General features: G+C 34.4%; 1 protein-coding gene across 4 annotated transcripts in view; it reads left to right on the plus strand.

The window, feature by feature from the left end:
* The first annotated feature begins 15,987 nt into the window (after window positions 1–15,987).
* Window positions 15,988–27,529, plus strand: part of LOC123872003 (serine/arginine repetitive matrix protein 1-like) — a 39,835-nt gene continuing 28,293 nt past the window's right edge. For 3 of the 4 annotated variants that reach the window (XR_006797395.1, XR_006797396.1, XM_045916111.1), the window contains exon 1: window positions 15,992–16,220. The gene's annotated coding sequence lies outside the window, so the exon portion shown is untranslated. Of the gene's footprint in view, window positions 16,221–27,529 lie in introns of all 4 variants that reach the window. The other variant, XM_045916127.1, reaches the window with a different exon arrangement.

The raw sequence follows: 27,529 nt of genomic DNA on the forward strand, positions 1-27,529 counted from the left end.
TCTCTTCTGTTTTATTAAGTATTAAAAAATGTTTTTATAGCTAGAACCAGCAAGAAACTCAACGGTTGCTCATTTCAAAGATTTTGATATATTGAATGAGTTATTGGTTAGGTTAGAGAGCTGTGGCAGGCATGCCAGTCTTCGTTGTTATTTTTTTATAACCACTTCTTGAATGACTTACTGTCTGTTATTAAGTCTGTATGTTACTGTAGTAATTGTTAAGCTATAAGTAATCAATTTGGTGTGCTAATCTTTGAATTGACAGAACCAATTTTGATGAGACTTTCACAAGCAGTTGGGACTTGGGGTGAGACGCAATCTTTAAACTAGAATGACAGGTTCTAAATCTAGTGCTGTCCTTTTCCGTAGTGCAGGGAGCATTACAAAAGGAATAGCATTTAAACCTGTCGCTTTAATTTAGTTTTGAACATAGATTTCAGGCAATATCCAGGCAGGCAAATTCCAGGATTGGTTACTTATGTAAACCCTAAGAACTTTTATTTTTAAAATGAAATAAGTAAAACAAATTAAAACAATAAAGATTTAATGACTATTACTTAAAGATCTATACCTTACACCTGTAATAGTATTAATACCTAGGTACTTTTAGATACCTAGGTATTAGGTACCAATAGGTGCATAAATAAGTAGGTACCATACAACTGTATAATTAAATTACATAAGATGTATTTAAGCACCTACATCATAAACAGTTCTTAATATATGTATAGGTATTCTACAAGATTGATGACCTCGGGTTAGTCTTGAATTGAGTTAGGTAGGTACTTGGGATCAGGGAGGCAGGCATCATAATCTGGTAATAATACTGGTGATCTGCAACCTGAAAAAAAAAATTGATTCAGAAAATCACACTAATATTATAAAGGAGAAAGTTTGTGTGTGTGTGTGTGTGTGTGTGTGTTTGTTACTCCTTCACGCAAAAACTACTGGACGGATTGGGCTAAAATTTAGAATGGAGATAGATTATACCCTGGATTAGCACATAGGCTACTTTTTATCCCGAAAGATCAAAGAGTTCCCACGGGAATTTTAAGAAACCTACATCCACGCGAACGAAGTCGCGGGTATCAGCTAGTATTTAATATAAGCTACATAAAATTAGGCAGATAGGGAGGTTCATTTAACACAACATTTCATTAACTTATGCCATGTTAGGTAGGTAGGTAGGTACTTGCTTGTCTGAGTGGATGCAAGCTGGCGTGGCTCCATCATCAATGAATGCAAGGAGTGATAGGTGTTATAGGTACTGTTTGCAATTGTATAAGTATACCTACCTACTTCACCTCTGTGAGGTAATAAGTTTGAAGAACATGTACTGAGTGTTTAGGTACCTACCTAGGTGAATACTTCTAAACAACTACCCAGCTGTGCAACAAGCCAACTCACTATGGCTTTGCACAAGTACCTACCTAGGTAACTATACTGGTGGAATTTTAATAGATTAATTTTATTTATCAGATATTATGATAGGTAGTAGCTACTTTCTATAAGTGAATCCAATCATGGCAAAATGTTCCAGGTAAGTAAATGATGGTGAAAACAGCTGCAATGAAGAAATTTAAATAGAATAGAACTAAATATTCAGATACAGAGATAAGTAGGTACTAATGAATTTATCACTAAGGAATTGAAATTTAAACAGAGTAACACATAAGTACCTACCTGCTTGTACTTGGAGCCACACGTATTATGTACCTACTATAAGGCTTAGAATAATATTATGTAGATATAGGTAGGTAGCGTACCTACCTATTGTGCATAGACTTTCTTAACTTAGCCTCAATGCCCAATGGTGAGGGTGATATGGTAGGTACTCTTTGTGGTCGATCTTCTAACATTACAATTATTCTACCTTAACATTTAGCATTATTAAATGCATTCTGCGAGCCGATGGCTATCGCTGCACAAGATGGATCGTTCGAGATGCACTTATTATCATTTCAGTCTACGGACGTCTGTCGTCTAGGTAGGTACTTCTAAATGTAGGGTTTTTCAAAGAGGTTCACCACACCCAGCCTTGAGGCTTCCTGTGCCCTCATCCAGTCACTTAACGTTACTCTGTAATATCGCCAGTCAATGACACGGTATCCCACACTACACTTAGGTAGGTTCCTGAGGTACGCTGTGCTTGTACCCAATCTCCGCCCAATACGACAGGCATGGATTGTTCATTGCCACTTCAACTTGCTGGTGGCTTGGGCTATGTTAGAACCTTTCTTTGACGGATGCACTATGTACATCACAAATAACGCCGCTGAGTCAAATTTAGTTACACAACCACGACGGTTAGCTTTCACAGTCTGCTTGATCATTCTCCTCGCCTCCCGTGGGCAAATTAAGGCCCAGGGACTTATAAAATTTCATCATTTTGTTTATTTATCACTGCTCTCAAGCTTCTCTCACTGAGTATTTTTTGGTGAGTTACAATTCGACCACCGACTCGTAAACTTACGCGAAAATGACGTCATTTACTAGTTTTAGCGTGTCAAATTGGTGTCAAACGATGAACTCGTGGTTCGGATTTGCTGGTATTGGTATTGGTTTCGACGAAAACGGCTGCCATTCTCGATGGTGACGTATTAATCTGGTATTTGGTATGGTAAAGTAAAAGATATACTCGCATTTGCTCGATCAACTTTAGTTCGTAATGTTTCCGCCTGTGTCGCTGGCTGTAGATGTATGAAAAAACTCGTTTTCGAGTTTAGTATTTTAAAAACTGTGAAATCTTATACTAGCCATACAGTAGAGCTACGCCTGAAGGTTTTACTTTACCAACACAATATTAGCGTTATCTAACAGATGGCAGTTTTCATAAAAAACCGGCCAAGTGCGAGTCAGACTCGCGCACCGAGGGTTCCGTACTCGGATAATTTTTCCAACATTTTGCACGATAGCTCAAAAGCTATATTATGCATAAATAAATATCTGTTTTAGAATAAACAGGTAAAGCCCTTTTGTAATATGATACCCCACTTGGTATACCTACTTAGTTATCTTAATTTGAAAATTGAAAAACATTTAAATTTTTTTAATGATGTAACTACAAATTCACGGTTTTCGGATTTATTCCTTAATTTGGGCTATAAGACCTACCTACCTGCCATGATTCTAGGTCAACGGGAAGTACCCTATAGGTTTTCTTGACAGACACGACGGACGGACGGACAGACAGACATACAGACATCAAAGTGATCCTATAAGGTTTCCGATTTTCCTTTTGAGGTAAGGAACCCTTATAGGATCGCTCGGGAAGGTCCCACGGGTAGGTCCTACGGGATTCTTAAAGGTCCATCCGTTTAAACAATATATACCTAAGTATGAAATTTGGTACAGAGGTAGCTTGCATCCCGGAAATTGACATAGGTGACTTTTTACCCCGGAAAATCAAAGAGTTCCCACGGGATTTTCAAAACCTAAATCCATGCGAACGTAGTCGCGGGCATCATCTAGTAACTCATAATTCATGTTATCACGCCTTGCGGATGTGTCAGTATATTTTTGGTGAGTATTTGCAATGTGGTATCTGTCTATTAGTCACACAACATTGATATTCTTAGGAGTCCCTACGACAGGTCGCAGTGCGGGCGGTATATGACTCACTGAGTGTAGGCAAACGTGACAAAATTAACACTAAGGGCGGCTCTTTACCATTGCACTTGTGAACAGCTAATAGTGAAGCTAAAATTCTATATAGACTAGTGATTAACACGCATCTCGTCATGCCGACCCTAGTTCATATTCTAGACTTGAAGCACCACAAACACTTCGAATATCAGAACAAGGGACTTTCAAGAAGATATTTCAAATAGATACAAATAGTGGTCTAGACTATAACACTACTAGCTAACGCCCGCGATTTCGGGTGGATTTAGGTTTTTTAAAGTCCCGTGGGATCTCTTTATTTTGCAGATAAAATGTAGCTTGTGACACTCTCCAGGTCTTGCGAGGTATATATATGCAAAAACTCACGTCGCTCCCTCCCTGAAATCCTGAAATGCTGAATGAATCCTGAATACATAACCTTTTTTGGGCAGACGTGTAAAAGACAAACGGCGAAGACATGAAATATAACATTAAAATCAAATCCTTACTTATAATATATATAATATATATATATAATATAATATATATGTGTAATGGGACAACAATCTAACTTTTAACATTTGATCGTATTTGTTATAGGAAAAGTTTGGCATGGAAAACTAACTAGGAAAATACAAAGTAATTGGGACGCACCATAATATTATATAGATAACTATTAATTTTTTTTTTGTTTTCCTTCGCTTTTATAATAAGAATATCTTCCCATTTTATTTTATATGGAAATAAGTATCCCAAATGGAGTATATAGTATATAGTACATATATAGTCGGTATAGCATATTTTGAAACATCAAATTCTTACCTACGAATCTTCACCAATAGTTTTGTAGGTAGGTATCAAACAATAGGTGGGTCTACGTAAAAATCTAATGCCAAAACAAGTGACGAAGTTGTTTGTTGCTACACATACATCAAATAAGCATTAAGATACATAAACCGCAGTGACGGAATGCCCTGTTATTTACGTAACTTCGGCTCGTGCAACTCAAGTGCCGAGAACAATGGCTGGTTAATGTCCTTTCTGGTCCAGAAATTATGACCGCCCTACATACATCAATGTCTTTTTAGAGCTAGGTACTTTTTAAACCAGATAATGTCTGCTACTAAAGAAAATATTGGGTAAGTAGGTATTTTTATATAAGAAATTATTAAATGTATATACGTACCTAATTATTGTGTTAATATGGGCTTATCTTTTAGACTGTGGACCTTAAGAAATAATGTTCTTAAAAAAACAATAATTCAGAATGTTCAAGTAAAGAATCTTTTGTCTGGTAAGTTAGAAATTTTAGGTATTTAAGCATTATATAGGAAAACTTGGGTTTTCTGCAGTCTTTATGGCTTCAAAGATTCTTATTTTTCTTTACGACCAAATTAGGTCCTTGCCAAAACTTCGCCAATAACAAACAAAAACTTTAAAATTGCAACGGAAACTTTCTCGTTCCACGATAGGTTTCATCGTTTTCTATGCCAAGATGGCGTAGATTGGGGCTATCTACCACATAACGTAGAAAATATGCAATGTCCTCGCAAAATTTCTAGAAGATTTTTATGTGAGCAGATATTATTATAACAAAATGTTCTATTTTATTTAAATATGCTTCTATCTCCAATTGTGAAAATACTTCGTCGTTTAAACTAATAGTCTCTACTGCTGGACAATTATAAAATGTATATTGTCTTGCATGTAATTAATATGAAATCAGTGGGCATATTAAACAATTTTTCAATATGTATGTGGTACTTATGTACTTAGCTATAATAATGTGTGCGTGATTCAGGCAAAGTAAAGTATATGAGACATCTACATAATTAATGGGTGGTTTATAGTAAGTTTCATTCAAGCGCTATAATGTAGGTATTTAATAATAAGGAAAAGATAATAACATTACGTTAATTCATCACTAAGACTCATTAATTAAACTTAAAGCACTATTATGACGTTGTGTTTTTATGATTCATTGAAATATTAATCGATTTTTCATCTTGTGCCATGTGGGTGCAAGAATTAGTTATTATTAAGTACTTATTAAAATCTACTACTAACCCATTACTAACCTAAGTTTGTCTATACTTGTTGATGTACACACAAGATGAATAAACTAATTTTCTTCTTCTTCTTCTTCTTCGATATTTCTTATTAAATTATACTTCTGTCTACGTAGAGGCATGACATAATAATATTATGTACCTAGTAGATATTACGACTAACAAGATGGTTCTGTAAATTGTGACCCTAAAATGTAATTAAAATTTCAAACCCAAAGTAAATAGCCCACAGTAGGTGCAATATCCTTTTTAATCTGTCACATCAAAGCGAAATCGCAGACAGTCTGCGGGCAAAATGAACAAGTGCAATTACAGTAAATTGTTTCAAGAGTTCTTAATTGCGTTGGTATTTCAATGCTCCTTAGGGCTGGAAAATTTAATTATGTCTAAGGGCTTTGAAGTTTAAATACATTTAGGCATTTAACAAAAACTGTATCTGCGTCAGTCGTCACTATTATGGGAAGAGTAAGTAGCTCAAATTCTTAACTAAACGCCGAGGTCAACTTTTATATGACAGTCATTCGTAATTCATCGTTCCTGTAATCTGTTGTAGTTATCTCTACAAGATATCGCATTCCCGATTATAATATTAAAGTACCTGACATACCCTTTTATATGGCTACGAAACATGGATACATAAGATTCTTAAAGAAGTTTCTTCTTTTGCCTCAAAAGGAAAAACGGAAACCTTATAGGATCACTTTGTTGTCTGTCTGTCCGTCTGTCGTGATTCCTACCTACATGCATGCAAACATACATATTATATAGATTGCTAGAATCAAAACCCTTCCTTTTTGCTTTGCCATAGTCGGGTAAAAAGGAGTTTTTGTCTAATCTTATTGACGATTTACCTTAATTTGAGTGCTATTCTTGTATAGAGCATAACAAATCAATTGTGTGTAAAGCAGAACGATAGCCATAAATCTCTACTGGACCGGAACCCGAGGCATGATCGTTACAAGGTTGCAATTTGTGATACTTTAAGTTTTAACAATACGTAATTTAAAATTAACAACTGTACAGGAGAGTAAAAAAACATTATTTCCAGAGGTTTGGGTTGTTTGATGTTGGGCAGTTACTTTTTATTCCTTTACTAGGTTGGACGTTTTCTTGTTTTTGATTGACCGGAACGACCCATCTCTCAAACTCGATTCTTTAGCGAATGACATCAAACCGCCAAAAACTGACTTAGCTAGGTGAAGTTAAAACCTTAGCGACGTTATGTAAATATGTATTAGATGTGCGTGATATCCAGATATTTTATTAGTTCATCATTAGTGTATGAATTCGATTACGGATTTAATAGTCAATTTTTAGCGCGTACATGCTGTAACAAAATCGAATAAAAACAATCGAAATGTACGTAAAATATAGGTACATCTCAGCTGAAAACAAAGGCTAGTCGACAATCCATATCTAAATCCATAGTATACTAATCGATACTAATATTATAAATGCGAAAGTGTGTCCGTCTGTCTGCTAGCTTTAGCCTTGATGTTTGCTACAGAAATAGCTTGCATCCCGGGAAAGGACATACTTAGGCTACTTTTATCCCGGAAAACTAAAGAGTTTCCAAGAGATTTTTAAAGACTGAAATTCACGCGTACAAAGTCCCGGGCATCATCTAGTACAGAATAAATAAATTACATGTTTTATTGATGTTGATTGTAATAATAAATTATGGATGAAATTATAAAAGATAATTATCATAACACATTAACCTTATTCGTATGATATAACAATTATTACGATTAAAAGTTTCACATTCCGTTTTTGTTCAGTCTCGTCGGTAGAGGTAGGCAACTTAGGAGTTCTGTGTAGGCAAGGTACACCTTACCGTACTTACTACTTATTCCTGTACAAGGTGTAACCAGAACGCTAGCAAAAACGAAGACAGGTGATAGTACTGATGATTACTTACTGATAAGGTACCATAAAAAAAACGCGTTTTTTAAAATCCTGTATTTTTAAAAGTTCACAATATATTGCAAATAAAACATCTGACTGACGCTAGAACAAAAGTTACGTAAATAGGCCACTCGGGGTCAATGCCGTGTTGTAGGTGGGGCATTGACCCGAGTTTTGCGTGCTATACTTACATTGCGGGTTTCAAAAGAACTAAATCACTAAAACTAGATAATGAGGCAAATGGTTAATGGCAGTGGATTGTGTTTAGGTACCTAGTATAATTATAACCCTAAGTTTTTGCTAGCGTTCTGGTTACATCGTGTAGGTATACTACTACATACGTATTTATACCTATGTAACACAACAAACATAGTTCTTTCAATTGCTTTATCCGAATCCCGACCCGTTGCGTCGGCGACGGGGAATCCTTCTTACACCTGTATTTAAATACCACAAAGGTGTTTTTATATTGAATAATGAAATTTTATATAAATGTTTTACAAAAGCATCTTATAAATCCATAATTTTATAAGTGCAGTATACAACACTTCTCAATCATTTTGCGTTGCAATCGGATGCGGGCACTTTGTAAAGATCGTGTAATTATAACGGCGATATGACACTTGTCGATAGGCATGATGCAGCTCGCTCGAGTGGAAACTCTGCCTGGTTCCCACCGTGTAATTGTATAGCACTGATGATGCCGATAGCTAGTGTTTTTTAAACATTTTGTATAATATCTATTATATGCACTCTAATCTTAAAATCTAGATAGATATAAAACACAATATGAACATAAAAGAAAATAATATTATTAAAGCATTGTTTTGTTAACAAAACAAAATCAAATAATACTTTTTGTAATTTTTCCACCAAAATCCATTGGGCCTGGGCGGTTCTGGGTTCTAGCCCTTTGATCGTACCTACCGACGCAGCCTTGGTTGTATCTGCATTGTACTGGGCTGTCCAATGTCCATTGTCAATGTCATATTACGTCCTTTTTGTAACATATACTTATGTTAGTTGTTGCTTTTAAGATAATATTATGTTATGCATATAAGATATATTTGCTGCATCTATCAACACTAGTACATGTAATGGATGCCTGAAAGAGATCGTTAGGTAGTGACAAGGCTATCAACTATAGTTCGCGACAGGTCGAGATGGCAATCGGGGTGGGGACACGTGGCACACCCGCACAGCTCCCGCGCTGACAAGCAGGTGTACTCTCCTCCCCCCCCCCCCCCCTCCCTCTTACCCCGATTGTCATCTCGACCTGTCATGTACTATACCTACCTATAACCTACCTACTTACTGTGTTATTCCTAGGACAACAGCTAGTGTCTTTTACGATTACGTCTGTGACTCTACCACTGCACAGGTTCGGAATGCAGGTTTAATTCATTCATTCATTTTTGTTAAAACAAATTATGTATTATTATAGAGTCAACTTTTTAAAGGTTAATGGTAGGCACAAAGAAGTTAACAGCTTAGCGGGAAACAACGGGTCAGAGAAAACACAATACCCACAGAGTTTCCCACGGAATCATTTACTGTATGTGTACCGGTGATGGCAAACCCATGTTCAATACCTTCGCACATTTTTTACAGGTGCCTATATACAGTATACAACCTATGCTGATTATTATAGGAAATGTACGGCTCAGAAAACATTTTTCCATTTAGCGTATATACCTAAAAGGTGTTTTTGTATGACTGATTATACAACAAAGCGATAAACGTAACAGATAAGCATAGAAGTTCCACAGTTGTCTAACTATGCTTTATATGGTTAACAATTATTTCTGTGTAAGTATTAGTCACTTCGGAAATTTGCATATTCTGCTACTTATTAGATTCAACAGTTGCTAAACTAGTTTTAGCAAATAATGGCTTGGTTTACTTATGTTTATTTTCACTAAAACCCTGGGGTTAATACTATAAGACCTTCATCCAATAGCAACAATTTTCAGCTAATGTTAGTGCAAAAAAAATTACGAGACATTTCACGACGATTAACAATTTCATCTGACAAAAGGGCTGGCTCATTTTTTGCGCAACGGATCAGCCTGGCTGTCCAGCGCGGGAAGCAACCAGTATTATTGGTACCATTCCACGCGGGCATGATTTGTATGATAATAATAATTAATTAGATAAGGCTTGATTTAAGTTTTATTGTAATATTTTCAAATAAGTTTTCGACTGTTATATTTAAGTCCGATAGTTTAAACGCTATTATACCTATCCTTAATCAAAACTACGTAAAAACATAAGTAATATGAGAATCCTATAGTTTTAATCAGTAATTAAAACAGACATTCCCACAATAGATAACCAAGGCAACTCAGGTCGAGTATGATATCATCTAGACTGATAGGTACCTACTTGTGCTGTCGACTTAGGCGTGGGATTAGCGCACCAAACGGGTTTCCTTATACCTACCTAAATTTTAAAATGCCTTGTATGAAAATATACTAGGAATCATTCTTTGTACTAACATTGATATTTGATAATAAAAAATTATCACCAATAAGCACCAGTACCCGCTTCACAAAATAATCATTGAAGTGATTTCTTTTTCCTAGCATTTAATATTATTTTATGTAATGCCTATATTCAAGCGTCATTCAGATAGTAGATTACTAGGAAATAAGGCGTTACGTATGCCTATAAGAACTTTTTACCAATTCAAACTGGCTTCATGAAAGATTTGTTATTTTCATTAGTGTTTGATTATATGATATGTTAGAGCCAATTCCAAATGAAAAATATGTCTTAGTCAGGCAACATGAAGGTTATGTAACGATATTCTAACCTTGAACGAAACGCGCTTCCTTTCTGAAGGCAATAAATTAAAAGCCACCCACGAATAATAAATAATTATTATAATGTCAGTTCATCAGCTTGGTATAGAGTTTCTAGCTTTGCTTTCAAAATCACAACATTTTCATTGCAATACAATAACTATGTATTTGTTAATTATTTTCACTAAGTAGTTGTACCTACCTCATTATCTACTACTACTGCTGCGCGTGCTCATTTTTACTCTACACGAAAAACTATTTATGAATATTTAGGACTCGATTTTTTAAACTGCTAACGACGAAACGACGTGTTTCTGAATAAACGAATTCTAGGCAGACCTTTTTATTATAAATAAATAGTGAAATTGTTGCCACCTACATACATAATATACCTAGTTGCAACACAATTTAAACTACTCTTTTTTACTTATAAATGTACTATTTAAAAAGTCTTATCATAGGTATTTTAAAACTCTCATTTATTAATCTCATAGTGCCCTATTAAAAAAAAAATGTTTACACAAATAACAAAAGTAAAATAACAGAAACAACAGAAAAATAAAAAACAGGAACAACAGAAAACTAAAGTGAAGGAAAAAAACATTGATTGAAATATATGGTAAAATGGGTAGTAGGTTGCACTTAGGTATTATTATTAAAACAAGTTCAATATTATTATTAGGTAAGTTCCTACCATTGCTTAAATAACTTGTTTATGCTTTGAACAACTTTTACCGATAAGTCTTATCAGCCGGCATAAAATTAGGTAGAGCGCACCGAATTGGTTCCTGGTGTAAATTAACATATGTATGTATGTAGTATGTACCTACCTTCAAACTAGTATTATAAATGCGAAAGTGTGCATATCCGTCCGACTGTCTGCCTTTTTGCCTGTCTGTCGCCTCTATGTCTGCCTATCTGTCTGCCTGTCTGTCTGCTTATCTGTCTGCCTGTCTGTCTGCATGTCTTTCATGGGCCGATCATGACAAAATTTGGTACGTAGATAACTTGAAGCACGGGGCAGACAGGCTATTTTTATAGCGGAAAATCAAAGAGCGCAAGAAAGAAAATCAAAGGTCCATCTGTTTAACCGGTTTAGATGTTTGGTACAGAGCTTGCATCCCAGAGACGAACTAAGGTTAAGTTTTATCCCCGAAAATTTAAGAGTTCCCACAGGATTTTTAGAAATTTAAATCCACGCGGACAAAGTCGCGGGCTTCATCTAGTAAATAATAGTTGCGTGTATTGTATTATTTACATTCCACGGGGCTTGGGAGTGGCAAAAGGCGTGCTTTTCTTAGAACTTGAACTCGAAGATGTTTATATAGCAAACCCTTTGTTGTAGCAACAACTCTCATGAGCACGGAAGGTGTAATGAACGGGTGTTCAAGTAGTATGGTGATGAGGTGCCTTGAGCTCGATGTTTGGATGGATAATACTTTCCTAGTGTCGTGATGAAAGGTATTTCTTTGAGATGATTGCTGTTAGGTACTTTTATTGAGATAATACCATAGGCCACGTGACTTTTGATCGTCTTATTACTGAAAGGGAAAGGCATAACCAAGTATCGTGCGAACGTACTAAACGTAGTCAGAAATTGATTTCGAGGGAGGGCCCCAGGGTTATTAAGGCCAAATTTTTTACCGAATCTTTTCTAAAGCAAAACAGAAACGAACACAGACACCGCAAAAATTTTACGTTTTTAAAATACCACTTTTCAAATGAAAATAGTATGAGATCAAACGCTTAATCATATAAGTATGATGGAGTATGTGTGGCGAGCTGTGAGTATGGATGGATGGTGGGTTGGGTGAAGGTCCACGATTTTCCACCAACCTACTTTGTGCAAAAAAAATATTTTTAAATAAATACCTTTCGAGATCTTCCTGCGATCTTTCAGAGGTCAATAAACAATAATTAGGCGGAAGTAAAGTAAAAAAAAATTACAAAATGAAACACATACTATTATTTTGATATCTGAGTTGCGAGTCCGTTGTGTGAACTGTTATTATGATTCGCAACGGCTACTGAACAACGCAGCCAGCCGTAACTACCGCACGGTTAAACTTCAGTTTTATGTATTCAAGTTCACATAACTAACATTTAATTAATGTTTACTATACTAGTGTATAAAGAAAAATCGACAATCATTGCTTTTCACAATCCATACCAATATTATAAATGCGAAAGTGTGTCTGTCTGTCTGCCTGTCTGTTATGTTTTGGTAAGGAGTTAGCTTACATCCCGGGGACGGACGGCTACTTTTTATCCCGGAAAATCAAACAGTTCCCACGGGATTCTAAAAGGCCCATCTGTTTAACCGACTTGTATGAAATTTGGCACAGAGGTAATGCCCTAATAATAACGCCCTGAAATTGACTTCGGCAACTTTTCACCCCGGTAAAGCAAAGAGTTCCCACGGGATTTTAAAAAAAATACACGCGGGCGGAGTCCCGAGCAACATCTAGTATTAGATAAAATTGTTAATATCGTCGTGTTTGCAACAAAAAGTTAATATCACTATTTTCTTTGTTTAACGCAGGTAGGAAAAGTCTATTTTATAAAACCAAAAATACCTTCGACACAGTAGTTGGTAAATATTTGTCCACAGTATATCAACAGGCTGTAACGCGTATTGTAATAGTTTAACTACGCATATTAAACTATTACAGGGTGCTCATAAAACGACTAACTTACTAAGTACTTTATTACTAATATCTACTTCATTTTTAATACTTTATCCATACTAATTTATATTATAAATGCAAACATGTGCCTGTCTGTCCTTTCATGACTTGTAATTTCACCTTTACATGGCTCAAGCGCAGACCGATGTATAGGAACAAAAATTATTAGGCAGACCTGGCTTTCATATTGGAAACTGATATAGAATACTTTTAATAATAATAATTAATTATTCATTCGGAAAATCAAAGAATTTCCACGGGATTTTAAATACCTAATTCCACTGGAGTGAACTCGGGGCCCCCAGGCAAGGCAGACAAAGCTCTTATTGTATTATAAAAAGCGAAGACAAACTCATACGATTGTGTGTGACACATACTACAAAGATATTATTGGCGCGGGGTTTACGTATCTTTTGAAATCCTCGTGCTTCAAAAAATGGCAGCCCGTAACAACGGCAACGAAAACAAATTGTGAATGCTGTAAGCTCAGAATACACAATTTTTTTGTTTTCCGAGGCCATAAGTACTTATACAGTCACAGGCTGTACAGCTGCTGCTATACGGCCTGTGATCTATGCCGTTTTCTTTAGTAGACGGTCACAGATCCATTTTCCAGTAGGTACATGTGCAGCGCGTTCGTGAAAAACTTGGAAAACTCCTTTTGTTATTTTTGACATTTGTTCATGCCAAATCAGTAATGCACTTCGAATATTGCTTTTTGAGGTTTCGTACCCTGAATGGCTAACGAGACCCTATTACGAAGCTTTCACTGTCCGTCCGTCTGTCTTTCAACGGGCTGTATCTCATGAGCATAATAGGTAGAGACAGTGAGTTAAAATTTAGATGGAGTGTGTATTTTTATTGTCGCTATAACATATTTATGTTTAAAAGAAAATTATATTTTTTATTCTATGCCATAAATGTTTAGTAGGAAGGTAGAAACAGCTGTACTTACTATAAGAAGATAATTGAACTTTTTGAAATATACTGTAATTATGTTACTCAACCTGTATGTTTTACAATGGTGCAATACACCTAACCACATTTTAAGTCGTGCGCCTGCCCCTTCCAGACCAGCGCCATAATGTGCCGACGCACGCGCAGGAAACACGCGCCGCTAACCGACCCACGAACGATGTCACTCATACCCCTCGTTTATGGACTTGACAAACACCATATACAGTTTGTAGGCCAAACTGGCTTATACTTGTATCAGATCGATCATACATTCCTTGACCAGCTGAACCGGTGTCACAGAGTATACCCACTTAATACCCAGGTAAATATTAGAAGTTAATATCTGGTACGAATAAGTTAGTACTCTATTTACATTACAGGTTCACAAGACAAGACCATCTATACTTTTTGTTCCGAAAACCATAAATCCACGCTTCAAGTAATGCAAGCAGCATAATTTATGTAATAATATAATACATACCTACGTTACCTAGGTGTACCGTGTAATGTACGTACGATTGTAAAAAGTAAACGAAAACAAACATCAGCAGATGTCTGATAAAATATTGATATAAAACATGGAGATGGAACGAGATGAAATCGATAAGACTGAAAACAAGCTTCAATATAAGCCCTAGTCCCAAATAAAAGGCATCTCATAATAGAAATGTTAAGGGTAGCCTTGCAGACGCCAGAAGGGGCGCCAGACTGTAGTCGACATGAATTTATTAAGTTAAGCCCAAGCTCGTATACCTACAATTTTTAAAAAGTAGAAATCCGATAGGTACCTAGTATATTTTCAGACAGGCGCGGCGGGAAAAGAAAATGAGAGAAGCAATCTATATTTAACTTATCTATAATCATAGATCACTTCACTTCAAGTAAATGGTAGATAGGTACTTTACTTATACTTTTTCTAACTTAGAATCAAATGTTAAAAGTGGTCATTCATGCTTTAACTGTAAAAAGTCATAGCAAAGTGTTAACAAGGACCAACAAATGTATTCGAAACCAAACAGTGTCTTCTCAATACAAGTGGCAAGGAATTCAAAGCAGGTTTTTGTTGGGGCTGTTTAAAATCATTCATTCCCTTAAGCGGTTCTTTGAGTGATAAAAGACCCCTGGGAGACGAGGCGCAGGTACGTACCGGTAACAGCTTTTTTTTCTAATAGACAAAAGCAAAACGTTCTTGAGTTCCTACCTGTTACTTTAACATCTTACGTTTAATTTCACGTATTGAAATGAAACTGAAAAAAACTATATAGGTAAGTACACATAATATTTTTAAGACGAAAAGTTTGTATTTTCAACTTGACCAAAGTTTACAGAGTAATTAGAGAGTATAACTGGGGCATTATTATGTATATTTAAAAAGGGATAGTGTGCACGTGAAAGATGTTTACTATTTATTAGAGCAATACAAAAGTCAATATCTACAATATTTATTTATAGACCGTTTCAATACATTATTATCATAAAAATCTTTTTCAAAAATAAGAAACTCCTGCAAATAGTGAAAACCTACAACCAACCAATCCAGGAAATCGTTAAAATTTTGAGAATAGAATAGGATGAGTTTTCATTCAAATAAACTTTTACAAGTGCTTTTGAATCGTGAAAAGTATTAGGTACCGCTACTGGTTCTGAAATCAAAATTTCTTTCCTACCGAGAAGAACCAGAAAGAAACTCGGCAGTTGCTCTTTACTACAGTAGGTATCGTATATTTATGAATACTTTATTTCCAACTTCAACCAATCGTATACATACATCGACTCCAGTCTACAAGTTACTAGGATAAATATAAAAATATGGTATCCTAATACCGAGTCTATGTTAATTCAAGACACAGTTGTCCTTATTCAGTGAGTCATATCTCATAATAAATTTAGTCTTAGCCACAACAGAACCCTATTTTATGAACGTATAATTATACTGAGTATAAACAATTTCTTAACAACGGCCTGCGTAACTTTTAAGGTTATGTTAGTATTAATTCAACCGTTGGCGGCGCCGAACGTACTGACGCCGGCTGTGTTATTGTGTGCATCTGTTGAGGATCGATACCCGTAAACTTGAGTGCATTTGTGGTCCATACGAAGTTAAATCAATGAATTGAAAAACAGAAATTGCTCCTGAAGTGTGCGGTTTTTTTTTCGGATTTCTGCGATTCCCAAAATCGAGTCTTTATTTGGTATGTTGAACTTTTATATGTAATAGTAATTTTAAATAACTAACTAAACAAACTTCTTAATTTAATCTGTAAACATGAAAATAATTTAATCTGTAAACCATTAGTTATTTTACTTTAAACTTTGAGACGGTTTCATTTTGAATGTAACGACTTTACAATCTCGTATGTCTATGGAATAGTATATGAGATCACATCTGTAAAGTTTGGAAACAGAGTGTTTTTTATGATTTAAAAATGAGCATGTGTTTTTTGAATTAATTAGTAACGAAAATACCTACTACCTACTAACTGATATACATTATGTACAGCGATGGGCATACAGGCGTATTTTTAAATTTCAATGTGGAGTCATTGAAATTTAAATATATAATAGAATTCTTAAAAATAGAATTTAGTACAGTCTACATGAATTTACCGCAGTTGTTTATAATATTAGTAAATTGATTTTAATGGTTTTATTTATTTAGGCACAGTGAAGTGAAGCCTATAAATGCACTTATTTTTTTCAGTTACCTATTCAAATCTCTAAGTAGGTAGTAGATACTTACTAATGATAAAATTTAACGTATTCTTCAGTCAGCTGGAAAGTTCATAACTAAATGCTTAAAAAAACACAGTTAGCTGTGCATTGCACTGGGGTGCTCCGTCCCCTTACTTTCGGCCCCACGTAGTCACTCGCCACACTCCGCTAGACAATTGTACCAAAATCCCGTCTACGTTCACCCTCATCCTATTTCCGAGAGCATAAAGGCCATTCTCCTCTGATTTCGATTGTAATATGTCTGTCTGTTTGTAGTGCATTCATCCAACGAGGGTGTCGGTTTATTACCTATACGGCATGCATATTGCGGTGCCTATTGTAACGCATATCAATCCATTAGACGATTAATCCATTCGTATTGTTATAACACCCTTTGTTGTGCAAATGATGTCTTGCGGATTGTGTAACCGCTTACATAATCTAATGGTTTAACATGAGAATACTATAAAACGGGTCAAGAGTAAAGGTGTAAGAGAAATCTTAAATGTCGATTGTTATCATTTTGTAGAACTACAAATATAAAGGACTAAGTACGACAATCATGTAGAAAGTATACCTATGTAACTACAAATAGTTGGGGTTCAGTAAGGGCGAAATGCAAATCTTTAAATGACCATGAAAAATCAAGGCTTTTTGTTTTTAATGTCCGAATTCATGTTTTATAGATATTTACTACATACTTATCCAATTGAAATAAGATTTCATTGCTCGGAGACCGCAGAGAAAAAACTGCTGAGATAAATACTCCGAGGTCGGTCTGCCGATTTGCATTGGCCCTATTTTTCCCGATACCAAAAATGTTATCACTTGAATTGACCTAGCTAATAATCGAATAACTTGTACCACATTTGTACTGCTTAGATAAGTCGTCAAACGAGAGCGCTACTGTTTCATACTTAACGGACCACGTTGATCAAGTGGTAACCATGTAAAAGTAACAAGTCTAGATATCTAGGTTAAAATAATAAATAGATTCTGATGATAGAACAACCTGTTCTTCAGAAATAGGTTATCGCCGTTGTAATTAATAAACTAGTCAGTGTGATTGTTGATAGCAATTTAAAATAACGTTTTTATGCTAATGACGTTAATCCACTCTGACTCACCCGCATCTAATATAACGAACATCCTTACCAAAAGTTTATCATGTCCTCCTTCCAACGAAGGCGTTAGGTCATTACCACAGGCGAACATGATTACCAATAAGGTAATGTGTGGGTTAAACGTATAAGCCAAACAGTTATATTATTCTTATTAAGCAGCTTAGAGAGCGTTACATCCTGGAACGATTATTATAATCGTTTTGAATTTCATTTTTGCATTTAGGTTTCTCTTAGGAACAGGTAGATAGGCTATGTTTTGTTTAACATTCTAATATCTACTTAAGTTACTGTTTTTTTGTACCTATTCATACAAATGAAGAAATGAAGTTCCCCATTTTTCAAAGACACCGTCTTTCGTAAAAGCGTCGATCCACTTCAAGAATTTGACGGAATTTAAACTAAAATGGCTGATTAATAAAGAAACGATACAAAATTATAGTGATACATTATTATTAAATTTTAAAGATTTCCATGGATGGGAATATGCCGAATAATAGGGGATCGACCAGATGCCAAACAGATAATATGCAGATTGCTTGGAAAATGTCTTGCTAGGTAGGATGTTTGATTTAAGAAAAAAATATTCTTCGGATATATGTAAAGAAGAAATCGAGTAAATAGTAATTAATAGTAAATATAATTTAGAAAAAACACGAAAATTGTGAATAAAATAATGATAAACCTTGTTATTGGTTTGGTATGGCGTTATCCAGCTATTCAAAAGTCCTTGATCTATAACAGCCGACAACATATTTGACATGAATCTACATTCTGCAACCTTTCACGTTATTTTACAAGTCACGAAGCTAAACAGCAAAGCCAATAATATATCCCGTGTAGGCTGCATACCTTCTCTAGCTATAGTAGTTTATTGTACTTCAATGTTTACATAACAGTCTTGTATTTAAATGACTGTGCCAACTCCTTGTGGTAACTGGTAGATAGTATAGTGGTAGGTATAGACCTACCCAATTTAGCATGCAGAAAAACAAAGCAGAAAGTATATTATACTGAGGAGAAAAAATCGGCAAAACTTCAGCAGCTTGTAAAGCAGTGTGGAAGTTTGAACTTTCTTTGCAATAAACTACGCGTGAAAGTAAGGATTATCGTATATAGACGGAGTAGTTTTTTTTAAAATTTAGATGCATTATAGTTTGAGTTGTTATCGCGTTATCAGGAAAGATGCCGCGCCTTCACAACACTCCACTCTGCCGGTGTGCACTGCACCTAAAGCCATTACATAGATGTGTGGAAAAACAAAGTGTCAAAAGGGTGTAAATAAACAGATTTCAAAGAGCCCAGTTTTTCAATTCAAGGAAACCATTTATTTACAAAACTAGCTTGGTCTGCCTTTATATTTTTGACTTGCGTCAAAATCAACAAGCTATGAAGATAAATTTACGTGTTCCTGATTTACGACTTTAGTTCAAACAGACAAACCACCCATGCAGATATATACATTCCTTCGTTTTTAGAGTACCGAACTTAAATTATGTTAGAGTAGATACCTAAAACTGGACGACGAGGTTAAGATCATGGGCATCATAATTTATTTACTACGGCAATCTGGCAACGTGCTGCAGTATGGACAGGATTACATATTAATTGAATTACCTTCCATTTGTCAAAATAAGGCTTTAAATCTCGTTAAAATGAGAGGAAAGAGTATTTTCTTTTTGAATGGTGTTCAACGAAAAAGGAAAAAAATTTAACAGTATATAAATAATAAAATTATCATGCCGATATTGAATAATAGAACAGCAAATTTTTCTATACTAGATGATGCCCGTCACTTCGTCTGTGTGGATTTAGTCTTTAGGGTTCCGTACCGGAACTGTCTGTCCTTCAGTTTGTCTGTTTGTGGTACGGAACCCTTCGTGTGCGAATCCGACTCGTACGTGATCGGTTTTTTATTGGAGTGAGAACTCTTTAATTTTCTAGGATAATAAGGAACTGCCCCTTTCCAGGATGCAAGCTATCGCCGTATCAAATAGATAATACCCGCGAATTGGTTCACGTGGATTTAGGTTTTTTAAGAATCCCGTGGATTTTCTGGGCCAAAAACCTATGTCAAATCTATCTTATTTCTGAGATGCAAGCTATCTCTGTGAGTGTGTACCAAACAAAATTGGTTAAACGGATGGACCGTGAAGAACTAGCAAAAAGACAGATACACTTTCGCATTTATAATATTAGTATGAATTATATCAAGGAAAATGAAAAGTTTGTGCGAAAATGTGAAGAAAAACTCTACATGCCTATTTAGGTATTTTACGTAATTCCATTGTACAATAATGTATACCTACAAGGAAAAGAGAAACATTATTACATTGGTCGCATAAAACAAGATTGGATGATAAACCTAGATGGATACGAGAAAATAAATATGTTAGGTCTCCCACGTCAGATAATGAAGCCGACATGGGGACAATGGCTTCTTTATACCTACATCGTCGAGATACATGAGAGGGCGGTCAACGACAGCGCTGAATAGAAAAATTTCTGGACCGGCACTTCACAATAACACTCTTTGTGTAAGCCTTTTAACTATAAGTAACTAACAAAATTACAAAACGTAGTAGTCTTGTTACCAGTACTCAATTTTACGTCCTTTGAAAAAGTGAGGAAATGCAGTTGCTAGAAATAACATAATTTAGTACTACCTACCTACATAAATTAGCTCGCGGCTTCGTCTGCGTACATTTTTGTTTTTTGAAAATCTCGTAGGAACTTTGATTTTCCGGGATAAAGTGTTACCTATATCCATCTCCGGGATGCTCGCGAATTCGTCCACGTGGATTTAAGTTTGTAAAAATCCCATGGGAATGGGATTCTCTATGACAAAAAGTAGCCTGGCTTGCAAGTTAAATATCTCTGTACAAAATTTTGTCAGAATCGGATGATTAGATGGGCTATGAAAACCTATCAGACAGCAAATATACACGTTCAGATTTATAATAGCTGTAATCATAAATTACAATGCGGAAAAATAAAATCGTTCGATCTTAGTAGAAGACTAATATTATAATTGTTAACTATTTAGAAAGTAAGTAGGTAGTAGGTACATAATATACATAGTTACATTCTCTTATTTGGACTTTCCTTCCCCAGGCGTCAAAATACTATAGTAAGGTAGTAATATTCATTTGGGCTTCCTTTTCCTGCCTCGTGGTATATAGATTGAAATAATTCTTATCTGCTACTCTACGCATACTTTTCCAGACATTACGAGTTTCAACTTAATTTTTCTAAAACTTTATAAATATTTTTGGCCAATAAAGCGCGACTAATAAAATTTTCGGCGAAATCTTGTAAACATTCAAGAAGAAAGCTTTTTTAATAGTGATCACTATTACAGGCTATAACTTGTAATCTTCTTCACTTTCTTATCACGATACGGTACCTACTAAAGACTAAATAACACGATACACGCGTATAGATAGGCACCTACTTTTACTTTTACGAAATTCTTATCCTACATTCATTCTAAACAAACTAACGTTTATAAGTATCATCTATTGATTGGACGCCCAATCGTATAATTCTTTACTTACACGCCGTTTAATATAGACGACGTTAAAAAATAAAATAAAACTTTATTTAATAAAAGATTGTATACTAAGTAAACCATGGTAATGACAAGCAATGTTCCTGGCCCCCAAACTAGGATTCCCTGATAGGATACCTAGGATAGGATAACTAGGATGATTAGGCTATGGGAAGTAAGTAAAAGTAGGTACTAGGTACCTACAAAGTTTCATTTATAGGCACTAAATACAAACTTTATATTTCTCTTTAGTGCCTAGCTAGGTTCATTTTCTTTTGTTTAAGGAAACTTATTAGTTAAAAAAAAATAGGAATGGTTTATATCTAAGTACATGTAAGTTATAACTACATAACGCTACTCCAAATGTATTACCATGATATTTAATTTTCGTACTATCTGTTAATTTTATGTAATTTAATGTTACCGAGAGTATAAAAATACTCTCCTAGATAATATAAATATATTGAATAATGAATTTCAACATATTCTCACGGAATAGGTACCTATTATCTACCTACTTATAATTGTATAACAAGGAAATTGTAGGTACCTACTGCTAATAAATCTCTATTATCAGAATCAGATTATAATTTATGATAGAGTAAACTCACGAATAGGTTATTCGATAGCAATAGAGATTTATATCAACTTTATTGCGACATTACTAATGTAAAAAATAAATTTGTTTAGGAAGCGCCCTTTATATATTTTATATAAAATATACCCGTTACCATTTTTTCGATAAAAATAATCAAAAGTATTGATATGAGAGCTCTTTTTATACAAAATTGTAAATTAAGTGGCACGTCGACATTCTCTTCCGATTTGTTTTATTGCAGGAACATGATATCAAACCGATTCTATATATCTACATAATGATATATTATTTCCGATATAGGTATCACTTTTACAATAACTAACTTAAAATTCATACATAGTGTGTCTATTTGAATATAAGGTATCTTTCAGGTATGTACGTTTGTGAAGTACCTACCTACTTAAAGCAATATTTGTTTCAGGAATGTTTAATGAAACAATTTTATATATAATATATTATCATAATAGATATCTACAAAATTAGAATGTAAAATCAAATCTGTTTAGCACGTTTTATTCAGTCGTCAATCACTTATAATTATGCTCCTATAATTCCTATATGCAACTTTCTATTAATCAAGGAAGACAGTCGCTTAACAAACATTACAACAAAACTAGAGCAAATGATTTCGCCTGAGAAAAATATAATAAAGGCGACTGATCAACATAATAGCACAGAGAAGCAATTTCCCAGAATGATCGTTTGAGATCTAGAGCATTGGTGCTGAGAAGTTTTCTCAGTTCGATAGCGAACAGTATTGTGAACTACAGTAATAACTAACAGCAGCTGACATCTGCCGTAATGAGGGCTGCCTCTTTTCTGAAAATTACTTTGTTAGAAGAGGCTTCTTTTTCTTTTGGTTTTGCTTAAAAGCAACTAATGTAAGTTTTTTAAATGTGTAAAAATAAAACTAGGTACCTACATATTTATCAATAATTTTATTTTATTTCATTTATGTTTCTTAATCAACTTTTATGAACTAAATATAAACTGTTTTGGAAGTCTAAAGAACTACTAAACTGCTAATAACTCGTCACATAGGTATAATTTTTTTAATACTAGATGATGCCCCCAGGTTCGCTCGCATGAGTTTAGGATTTTAAAAATCACGTAGGAATTCTTTGATTTTCCGGGATAAAAAGTAGCTATGTCCGTCTCCGAGATACAAGCTGTCTCTGTACAAATCGGGCCGTGAAAAGCTAGCAGACAGACGTACAGACAAACACACTTTCGAATTTATAATTATAATATTAGTATGGATCATATATTAATGATATATAACAACCTGATAAATAAAAAGCTCATAAGTCGTAGGTCCCACATATTTTGAAAGCCCTCGAGTTTAAAGTTTTTGAACGCTCAGAAAGCTGACAGTATAGATCACTGAACATAATAGGTACATTTTTATGATTCACGCCTGCATTTCATTTAGCGACTTATTTGAATGTGTCAAAACAACAACAATACGACACGGGCCACATTCCTCAGCCAGTTGCGCGACTATCGCCCTCGTAGTCACGCATAAATCTCAGTTTTGTTAACAAGTGTGGGCGCTGCAAAGGCACGGTTACACTCTACTTTTTCTTATTTATTTCTAGCTAACACGTGCAATTTTGTCCCCTGATAAGAATTTATTAAGGTCAGGGCCCCTTAGCTACAATATTTTCATATCAAACAAGAGCTGTTACAGTTTTGTTTTGTTAAGGGTTTTCTTATATTGGTTTTTCTAGCTCCTGAGAGTGAATTGGTCTTCGAGGATGCTCTGGAGGCAAAGTATAACAGTTCACAGTTTTTTTAAGACGATGTGTCTTCAGTTTTGCTATGTATTACTAATCGTTAGTGTCGGCTTTAACTAGGTAATCTATACATCAACAAGTTCGATACTTAAAGATGCGCAAGCGCTCTTTATTATCAATGCGAAAGTGTGTTTGTCTGTTGGTTTGTTAATTTATTCGTTTTTCCTTTAATCGCGCAGCAACGAAGCAACGAATCGTCGTAATATTTTACCTGAAAAATGTCATAGGCTAGATACTTCTCCAATCCAAGAAAGCAAAGAAAAAAAGGCACAAGCACAACACACAATAACCTAGGGAATATCAACATTAACTAGTTAATCTGAGTATGTAACTAAACAAAAAAAAATCGCACCTTAGCAGACGAGATCGGTAAAAGTTGATACAATTCAAAATTTAAAATATTTTTATTCAATTAATCTTTTACAAGTACTCTTGAATCATGATATAGACCGTACGAGTAAGAGTAAAACCTAATCCCAGAGGGTCCGGCCAAATCGCGTTGCTTACGCGTTTCTCAGAGGTTTCTGCGATTTATCTTTTAAGCCAGCCACGTAAAGAAAATTAAAATAAGTAGGTCTAGATATTTATCGTTTTCGCTACAGTGGTTTTGCTAATAATATATTATATACTACAGAGTATATAATTACCTACCTACGCGTGCAATGAAGCTGAAGGTAATCGCGACACTAGTATCCTTGACTTTATGTTTTTGCCATGTGTACCTACTTATTACGTAAACATTAATACAATAGAATTGTGGTTATTGTACCCATTCCTCGATAGTAGTTAGGTATTATATTTCTCTGTTACATTACACTTTGTTTTTATGCGGTTTGTTACAAAACTTCATTAGCCAGCTTGTGGTAGAAACAAACATAGCAAATTTAAATAGTAAATAATGAATATCTTAAAAAAAAAAACAATGACTACGCATATTATAAAGTGTGTTTTGTTGGTTTTTCCTTCAATCACATGCAACGAAGCAACGGGTAGACGTAATTTTAACCATGGTTACAGTTAAAGACCTGGAGAGTGAGTAGGCTACTTTTTATCACGGGAAACGATTCCTCATGCAGCGCCATCAACGGCTTCTTTTAATTTTTCGCTTGAATGTAGACATAGACTTCTTTACTAAATAGAATAATTTAGAAAAACTGGTCTAGTGTAAGCTAGAATAGAAGATGCATAGAATAGGGTTTCGGAGTCATGTATACAACCGCATTGCCATAAACCAAAAAGATGAATATTTCAGAAACTAAATAATGTTTATCGTAATTTTTTCCCCTTACTTCTATAAAGACGCGATAGTCTAGTTCTGTTGTTAAAACTTTGGCGTTTTATTCGGGTAGGTACTAGGTACTGGCCACTGGGATTAGATCCCGGGCAGGTTACGCACCTCTTTGTGCGTTTTAATCAGTTAAATATTACCTACTTGCTTTATCGGTGAAGGAAAACATCGTGTGGAAACCTGCATTCCTAAGAGCTACCAGAAGTCCTAGAATGTGAGAACAAAAAACTTACCCATACATAATAGGTATACCTAGTATATTACAGATACATACCAAACAACATGCATCGGGCATTGGCCACGTACCTAGTAGGTACCTATTACAATTAGAACTTATTAGTGGCACCCTTCTGGGCGATGTTAATTGATTCACAAATAACGGGGTACGCTTTACTTTGAAATATTCACACGTTTTATTATGCAAAACGAGGCAAATGAACTTCCGATGTGAGAAATACTAATTGGGAACATATTTTGGTAAGAAGTATCATAATCATATTAAAACGTTACCTACTAATTAATCAATGGAGTGCTACAAATTCACTGTGAATAAAATATTATACTGGTTTCAAATATGATTATTATTCGACTCTATCTTAATTTTTTTTTAAGTTAATAAGATTTTATATAGTTATTGTTTCATTTTGAATTTTCTCGACAAAAAGCATTGTGGTGAAATTTAATAAACATGCGTTTAGCAAATATCAAGTTAATATTAACTATGATACATTTGAGTATCTAACCTATGAAGTTTTGGATGAAGATTGCTTTACATAATAACTATAGAATTAGAAAAATATCTGAATTTAAAAGAATAAGATGTTATGCATTTTAAAAGGCGGGTATACAAATAACTATGTAGGTGTAACTCGTTCTGAAATGTAGGTAGGTATAATAACAAGCGTGCCTTTAACATTTACATACCAACTTAGCAAGAGATTTGGTTTCTAAAAAATTAAATGGCGCTTGATAGAAATATTTTACAAAGGCGTGACAAGTTAATAAAATGTGAACGAATAAGAAATGGAAATAGGATGATGTAATTAATGGATATTACTGGAAAACCTGATTATAGCGAAACTATCTCCACTATATTTTTTATATAAATAATATATTGTACCTAATATAATTGTATTCTATACCTACTTAATCATTTTTTATTTAAATAATTTTAAATAAAATATTCATTTAAATGAATTGTTAATAATTGACATAATAATATTTTGCATAAAATAAACAAAAATAAATTATTGATATAAAAAATATGTAGGAAGGTGTAAGTAATATTATGTGTGTGATTTATGAATCATCAACAAGTGATCATAACAATCAATTAATGTTACCTACTGACATAAATTACAAATAACTTTATTACCTATACTATATACTAATACACATAAATATTTACAAATATACTATACTAACTATACCTTTTACCTACTATACCTATTACCTATTAATATTATTATAGGTAACCAAGAAAAACTAAATTGGCACAAAATAAATAAAGAAATTATTAGTTTAATAATGTACTTAACATTAGAATCATAAAATTCGTTTATTTATTAAAATATTTCGACAAAACTTTTATTAAAATTGTACTTTAACTGTATAATATTAGTGAACGCAGTCAGAGTTGTGACGCAGATCCATTACTAAGATAAATAATAATTCGTAAAATTTCTCAATTTCAACGTCATCTTTGAGTTTTATTTAGACATGGTTTCCTGTGCCTGACGACTGACGAGACAGACTTGCATAGAGCCGGAAGAGCAGTGACCAGTCCGAATTCGGCACACAACGGTACCTTCCAGTGCAAATTAACGATGCTTTCAAAACTACATCGACACTATTATTAATCCAATCAATTTTATCTATTCCATGTATTTTTGCAGTTTTTAACCGACTTCCAAAAAAGGAGGAGGTTCTCAATTCGTCGGGATCTTTTTTTTATGACCCCTGGACCGATTTGGATTTTTTTTTTGTTTGAAAGAGACTGAAGTCGGACGAGCTTCATTCTTGGATTTCTAATTTTGTTTCGCTCGACTTCATACCCTAGGTACATTACACGTGTAGCTAAACAAAAAATATTTTTTACTTTTTAGTGTTTGTGGTTTTTGAAGTCGGTTTTATTTTTCTTTTGAATTTTTTTCAGGTTCAATGTAATTCTGATTTAAATAATCCAAAAATATGGATTTAGCTCAAGTTAACTTACTTCTTATCGCAATTCTAAGTAACGTATCGACCGACCTATTTAAAATAATTCTTTTCTGATATAAAATAATTAGCTCAAATAACTATTTTATATCAGAAAATAAGTGACCTACTTAGAATATTTTGTGCTTAATTAATAAGAAAAACGTCTCACTTTAGTTAAACGGACTCAATAATTTTAAAACTGGCCAAGTGCGAGTCGGACTCAGACACGAAGGGTCC

Source organism: Maniola jurtina, chromosome 2 (genome assembly GCF_905333055.1).
Source record: "Maniola jurtina chromosome 2, ilManJurt1.1, whole genome shotgun sequence".
Taxonomy (NCBI): domain Eukaryota; kingdom Metazoa; phylum Arthropoda; class Insecta; order Lepidoptera; family Nymphalidae; genus Maniola; species Maniola jurtina.